This window comes from Arachis stenosperma, chromosome 9, assembly GCF_014773155.1.
Source record: "Arachis stenosperma cultivar V10309 chromosome 9, arast.V10309.gnm1.PFL2, whole genome shotgun sequence".
NCBI classification, from domain to species: Eukaryota; Viridiplantae; Streptophyta; class Magnoliopsida; order Fabales; family Fabaceae; genus Arachis; species Arachis stenosperma.
In genome coordinates this window covers 14,247,739-14,255,209 of record NC_080385.1, presented here as the reverse complement: position 1 = coordinate 14,255,209, position 7,471 = coordinate 14,247,739, and the positions used below count along the sequence as shown (strand labels likewise).

The 7,471-nt window shown below is 39.8% G+C and overlaps 1 non-coding gene across 1 annotated transcript; it reads right to left on the bottom strand.

The window, feature by feature from the left end:
- Nucleotides 1–5,118: 5,118 nt before the first annotated feature.
- On the bottom strand, nucleotides 5,119–5,226 carry LOC130952959 (small nucleolar RNA R71). The gene has a single exon (XR_009075133.1). It is a non-coding gene; the product is annotated as a small nucleolar RNA R71 (small nucleolar RNA).
- Nucleotides 5,227–7,471: the final 2,245 nt, after the last annotated feature.

Sequence of the window (7,471 nt, the reverse complement as noted above, 5' to 3'; positions counted from 1 at the left end):
AAAGGATGGAGTACACAAGAGACCCCTCTCACCATGAGATCCCTGAGATTCCTCAAGGGATGCACTTTCCTCCACAAAATTATTGGGAGCAATTAAACACCTCCCTAGGAGAGTTGAGTTCCAACATGGGACAACTAAGGGTGGAGCATCAAGAACACTCCATTCTCCTCCATGAAATTAGAGAAGACCAAAGAATCATGAGGAGGAGCAACAAAGACAAGGAAGAGACATTGAGGAGCTCAAGCACTCCATAGGATCTTCAAGAGCAAGAAAGAGCCGCCATCACTAAGGTGGACCCATTCCTTGATTTCCTTGTTCTTTATTCTTCTGTTTTTCGATTTTTATGCTTTATGTTTGTCCATGTTTGTGTCTTGTGATCATTAGTGTCTTAGTGTCTATGCCTTAAAGTTATGAATGTCCTATGAATCCATCACCTTTCTTGAATAAAAACGTGCTTAATTGATAAAGGAAAGAATTGCATGAATTCTGAATTTTATAATAGTTTAATTAAATTGATGTGGTGGCAACACTTTGTTCTCTGAATGTATGCTTGAACAGTGCATATGTCTTTTGAATTTGTGGTTCATGAATGTTGGCTCTTGAAAGAATGATGAAAAAGGAGACATGTTACTGAGGATCTGAAAAATCATTAAAAATGATTCTTGAAGCAAGAAAAAGAAGGAAGCAAACGAAAAAAAAAAACCGAAAAAAAAAAAGAAAGAAATAAAGTTGTAATCCAAGGCAATAAGAGTGTGCTTAAGAACCCTGGACACCTCTAATTGGGGACTTTAGCAAAGCTGAGTCACAATCTGAAAAGGTTCACCCAATTATGTGTCTGTGGCATGTATGTATCCGGTGGTAATACTGGAAGACAGAGTGCTTTGGGTCACGGCCAAGACTCAATAAATAGCTATGTTCAAGAATCATCATACTTTACTAGGAGAATCATTAACACTATCTGGATTCTAAGTTCCTAAAGAAGCCAATCATTCTGAATTACAAGGGATAGAGTGAGATGCCAAAACTATTCAGAGACAAAAAGCTAAAAGCCCCGCTCATCTAATTAATACTGATCTTCATAGATGTTTTTGGAGTTCATTGCATATTCTCTTCTTTTTATCTTATTTGATTTTCAGTTGCTTGGGGACAAGCAACAATTTAAGTTTGGTGTTGTGATGAGCGGATAATTTGTATGCTTTTTGGCATTGTTTTTAGTATGTTTTAGTATCTTTTAGTTAGTTTTTAGTATATTTTTATTAGTTTTTAGTTAAAATTCACTTTTCTGGACTTTACTATGAGTTTGTGTGTTTTTCTGTGATTTCAGGTATTTTCTGGCTGAAATTGAGGGACCTGAGCAAAAATCTGATCCAGAGACTCAAAAGGACTGCAGATGCTGTTGGATTCTGACCTCCCTGCACTCGAAGTGGATTTTCTGGAGCTACAGAAGCCCAATTGGCGCGCTCTCAACGGCGTTGGAAAGTAGACATCCTGGGCTTTCCAGCAATATATAATAGTCCATACTTTGCCCAAGATTTGATGGCCCAAACCGGCGTTCAAAGTCACCTCAAGAAATCCAGCGTTAAACGCCGGAACTGGCACCTAATTGGGAGTTAAACGCCCAAACTGGCACTAAAGCTGGCGTTTAACTCCAAGGAGAGTCTCTACACGAAAAATGCTTCATTGCTCAGCCCAAGCACACACCAAGTGGGCCCGGAAGTGGATTTTTATGTCATTTACTCATCTTTGTACACCTTAGGCTACTAGTTATCTATAAGTAGGACCTTTTACTATTGTATTTGGGGAGACTTTTGGTAGCTATCTTTGTTTTATGCTATCTTAGACCTTTGGAGGCTGGCCATTCGGCCATGCCTAGACCTTGTTCTTATGTATTTTCAACGGTGGAGTTTCTACACACCATAGATTAAGGTGTGGAGCGCTGCTGTACCTCGAGTATTAATGCAATTACTATTGTTCTTCCATTCAATTCCGCTTGTTCTTTATCCAAGATATCACTTGTTCTTCAACATGATGAAGGTGATGATTGACGCCCATCACCATTCTCACTCATGAACAAGGTGACTGACAACCATTCTTGTTCTACAAGCATCTGAGGCTTAGTGAATATCTCTTGGATTCCCGATTGCACGATGCATGGTTGATCGCCTGACAACCGAGTGCTCGCCTGACAAACGAGCCAACCATTCCGTGAGATCAGAGTCTTCGTGGTATAGGCAGGACTTGATGGCAGCATTCAAGAGAATCCGGAAGGTCTAACCTTGTCTGTGGTATTCTGAGTAGGATTCAATGATTGAATGACTGTGACGTGCTTCAAACCTGTAACCTACTGGGCGTAGTGACAAACGCAAAAGAGGGATTCTATTCCGGTAGGGGAGGGAACCAAACCGGTGATTGGCAGTACTGTGACAGAGTGCGTGCATTAGCTTTCACTGCGCGGATGGGAGGTAGCTGCTGACAACAGTGAAACCCTACACGAGCTTGCCATGGAAAGGAGTAAGAAGGATTGGATGAAGGCAATAGGAAAGCAGAGAGACGGAAGGGAAGGCATCTTCATACACTTGTCTGAAGCTCTTACACCAATGATATACATAAGTATCACTATCTTTATCTTTTATATTATTTTCGTTCATCATCATATATTTTGAGTTTGCCTGACTAAGACTTACAAGATGACCATAGCTTGCTTCAATGCTAACAATCTCCGTGGGATCGACCCTTACTCACGTAAGGTATTACTTGGACGACCCAGTGCACTTGCTGGTTAGTTGTGCGAAGTTGTGTAATGCCATGGAATTGAACCACCAAGTTTTTGGAGTTCATGACCAGGGATTATGAGAGTTGTGAAAAGTATTGTTCACAATTTCGCGCTACCAAGTTTTTGGCGCCGTTGCCGGGGATTGTTCAAGTTTTGAGCAAGCTTTTGGTAACAATGCCTGGGATTGTTCTAGTTTGGACAACTGACGGTTCATCTTGTTGCTTAGATTAGGTATTTATTTTTTTCGAAATTCTTGAAGATGAATTCTAGAGTTTCATGATGATTTGTTGAAATCTGGCTGGCTGAGAAGCCATGTCTAATCTGATTGGACCGAGGTTTCAACTTATCACCACAAGAGCTTGTTGATTTTCATCAATTTTGCTTTTGGAGCAGTGATCTGCTAAGGCTTGGCTGACCTTTGGTCATGTCTAGTGTTTTGGACCGAAGCTTTCTTTGAAAGCTTGGCTGGCTGTGAAGCCATGTCTAATTCCTGGACCGGAGTCTTAGACTAGCATTGCACTGATTCCTGGAATTCTCATTAAGAATTTTGATACCTTTTTCCACTTAATTTTCGAAAAACACAAAAAAAAAAATTACAAAATCATAAAAATCAAAAAAATATTTGCTGTTTCTTGCTTAAGTCTAGTGTCTCATCTTAAGTTTGGTGTCAATTACATGCATTCATTCATGTGTCTTAAGGATCTTCAAGTAATTCTTGATGATCTCTTACTCTGATCTTTGAATTCTTTTGGCTTGAGTATTTATGTGTCTCATATAGTGTCAGTAGTACACAAACTGCTAAGTTTGGTGTCTTGCATGCATTGTTATTTGATTCTTGTTGCATTTTGATTATTAAAAAATCCAAAAATATTTTTAATTTGTGTTTTTCAAGTCAATAATACAAAGAATTGAAGATTCAGAACATACTGCAGAGGAATTATACAGAAAAAGCTGAGCATTCAAAAATGCCCAGTGAAGAAGGCAGACTGGCGTTTAAACGCCAGCCAGGGTACCTGGTTGGGCGTTTAACGCCCAAAAAGGTAGCATTTTGGGCGTTAAACGCCAGAATGTATACCATTCTGGGCGTTTAACGCCAGGATGGTGCTAGGGGAAGATTTTGTTTTCAAATCAATTTTTTTTCAAGTTTTCAAAGTTTTTCAAAACCAAATCTTTTTCAAATCATATCTTTTCAATCAAATGTTTTCAAAATCAAATTCTTTCCTCTTTCAAAGATACTTACTAACAATTAATGATTTGATTGAACATTTTTTGCCTTTTCTATTAAGGAAGGTTTTATGTTTGAATCATATCTTTTCTTGTTAGGCAAGTCATCAATTTTTTTTCACATCCTTTCAAATTGTTTTCAAATCATATCCTTTAAAATTGTTTTCAAATCATATCTTCTCAATCACATCTTTTTAAAACCATAACTTTTCAATCAAATCTTTTTAATCACATTTTTTTTAAATAGTTTTCAATCAAATCTTTTTAATTTCTAATTTCAAAATCTTTTTCAAAAATCACTTGATTTCTTTTTCACTTTTGATTTTCGAAAATTATCAATCTTTCAAAATGTTTTCAAAATCTTTTAATTGAATTTTCGAAAATTCTCTTCCCTCCTTCCCACATCCTTCTATTTATGGAGTACTACTCCTTCTTAATGCACAATTCGAACTCTAACTAATAAAGTTCGAGTTCTTCTTCTCCTTCTTCTTACTATTTCTCTTTTCCTCTGACACTTCAAGGAATCTCTATACTGTGACATAGAGGATTCCACATTTTCTTTTTCTCTCCTCTTTCATATGAGCAGGAGCAGAGACAAAGGCATTCTTGTTGAAGCTGATCCTGAACCTGAAAGGACCTTGAAGAGAAAGCTAAGAGAAGCTAAAGCACAACTCTCTTTAGAGGACCTGACCGAATTCTTCAAGGAAGAAGAACACATGGCAGCCGAAAACAACAACAATGCCAACAATGCAAGGAAGGTGCTGGGTGACTTCACTGCACCTACTCCTGATTTTTATGGGAGAAGCATCTCTATCCCTGCCATTGGAGCAAACAACTTTGAGCTTAAGCCTCAATTAGTTTCTCTAATACAACAGAATTGCAAGTTCCATGGACTTCCAATGGAAGATCCTCATCAGTTCTTAGCTGAATTCTTGCAAATCTGTGACACAGTCAAGACTAATGGGGTTAACCCTGAAGTCTACAGACTGATGCCATTCCCTTTTGCTGTAAGAGACAGAGCTAGAATATGGTTGGATTCTCAACCTAAAGAAAGCCTGGACTCTTGGGAAAAGCTAGTCAATGCCTTCTTGGCAAAGTTCTTTCCACCACAAAGATGGAGTAAGCTTAGAGTGGAAGTCCAAACCTTCAGACAGAAGGATGGAGAATCCCTCTATGAAGCTTGGGAAAGATACAAACAATTAATCAGAAGATGTCCTTCAGACATGCTTTCTGAATGGAGCATCATAGGTATTTTCTATGATGGTCTCTCTGAACTATCCAAGATGTCTTTGGATAGCTCTGCTGGAGGATCTCTTCATCTGAAGAAGACGCCTGCAGAAGCTCAAGAATTGATTGAAATGGTTGCAAATAACCAATTCATGTACACTTCTGAAAGGAATCCTGTGAACAATGGGACTAGCCAGAAAAAAGGAGTTCTTGAGATTGACGCTCTGAATGCCATATTGGCTCAGAACAAGATATTGACTCAACAAGTCAATTTGATTTCTCAAAGTCTGACTGGAATGCAAAATGCACCAAACAGTACTAAGGATGCTTCATCTGAGGAAGAAGCTTATGATCCTGAGAACCCTTCAATGGAAGAGGTGAATTACCTAGGAGAACCCTATGGAAACACCTATAATTCTTCATGGAGAAATCACCCAAATTTCTCATGGAAGAATCAAGAGAGACCTCAACAAGGTTTCAATAACAATAATGGTGGAAGAAACAGGTTTAGCAATAGCAAGCCTTTTCCATCATCTTCTCAGCAACAGACAGAGAGTTCTAAGCAGAATACTTCTGACTTAGCAACAATGGTCTCTGATCTAATAAAAACCACTCAAAGTTTCATGAATGAAACAAGGTCCTCCATCAGAAATTTGGAAGGACAAGTGGGATAGCTGAGCAAGAAAATTACTGAACTCCCTCCTAGTACTCTCCCAAGCAACACAGAAGAAAATCCAAAAGGAGAGTGCAAAGCCATAGACATGGCCGAATATGGAGAGGAAAGACAGGAGGAGGACGCCACTGAGGAAGACCTCAGTGGGCGTGCACCAACCTCCTCTGAGTTCCCCAATGAGGAACCATGGGAATCTGAGGCTCAAAATGAGACCATAGAGATTCCATTGGAATTACTTCTGCCATTCATGAGCTCTGATGAGTATTCTTCCTCTGAAGAGGATGAGTATGTCACTGAAGAGCAAGTTGCTAAATACCTTGGAGCAATCATGAAGCTAAATGACAAGTTATTTGGAAATGAGACTTGGGAGGAAGAACCACCTTTGCTCACCAAAGAACTGGATGACTTGTCTAGGCAGAAAATGCCTCAAAAGAGGCAAGATCCTGGGAAGTTTTCTATACCTTGTACCATAGGCACCATGACCTTCAAGAAGGCCTTGTGTGACTTAGGGTCAAGTGTAAACCTCATGCCCCTCTCTGTAATGGAGAAATTAGGGATCTTTGAGGTGCAAGCTGCAAGAATCTCATTAGAGATGGCAGACACTTCAAGAAAACAAGCTTATGGACTTGTAGAGAATGTTTTGGTGAAGATTGAAGACCATTACATCCCTACTGATTTCATAGTCCTAGAGACTGGGAAGTGCATGGATGAATCCATCATCCTTGGCAGACCCTTCCTAGCCACAGCAAAGACTGTGATTGATGTTGATAGAGGAGAGTTAATCATTCAAGTGAATGAAAAATCCTTGGTGTTTAAGGCCCAAGGACATCCCTCTATCATCATGGAGAGGAAGCATGAAGAGCTTCTCTCAAAACAGAGCCAAGCAGAGCCCCCACAGTCAAACTCTAAGTTTGGTGTTGGGAGGCCACAACCAAACTCTAAGTTTGGTGTTGAACCCCCACATTCAAACTCTAAGTTTGGTGTTGGGAGGTTCCAACACGGTTCTAAGTATTTCTGAGGCTCCATGAGAGTCCTCTGTCAAGCTAATGACATTAAAGAAGCGCTTGTTGGGAGGCAACCCAATGTTTTATAGCTAACTATTTTCTTTTGTTATTTTATCTTTTTTGTAGGTTGATGATCATAAGAAGTCACAAAAACAATGAAAAAAAGCAAAAACAAAATGAAAAACAGGAAGAAAAACATCACACCCTGGAGGAGAAGAAGCTGGCGTTCAAACGCCAGTAATGCTAGCTGTTGGGCGTTTAACGCCCAGTCTGGCACCATTCTGGGCGTTTAACGCCAGAAAGGGGCACCAGACTGGCGTTAAACGCCAGTAAAGGGAAACAACCTGGCGTTAAATGCCAGGAATGGGCATCAGCCCGGCGTTTAACGCCAGAAATAACTCAAAACGTGATTTTGAGCAACACTTGGTGCAGGGATGACTTTTCCTTGACACCACAGGATCTGTGGACCCCATAGGACCCCACCATCACTCTCTCTCTTCTTCCCCCATTCACCAATCACCTCAATACCTCTTCCCCAAAAACCCTTCACCTATCAAATCCCATCTTTCT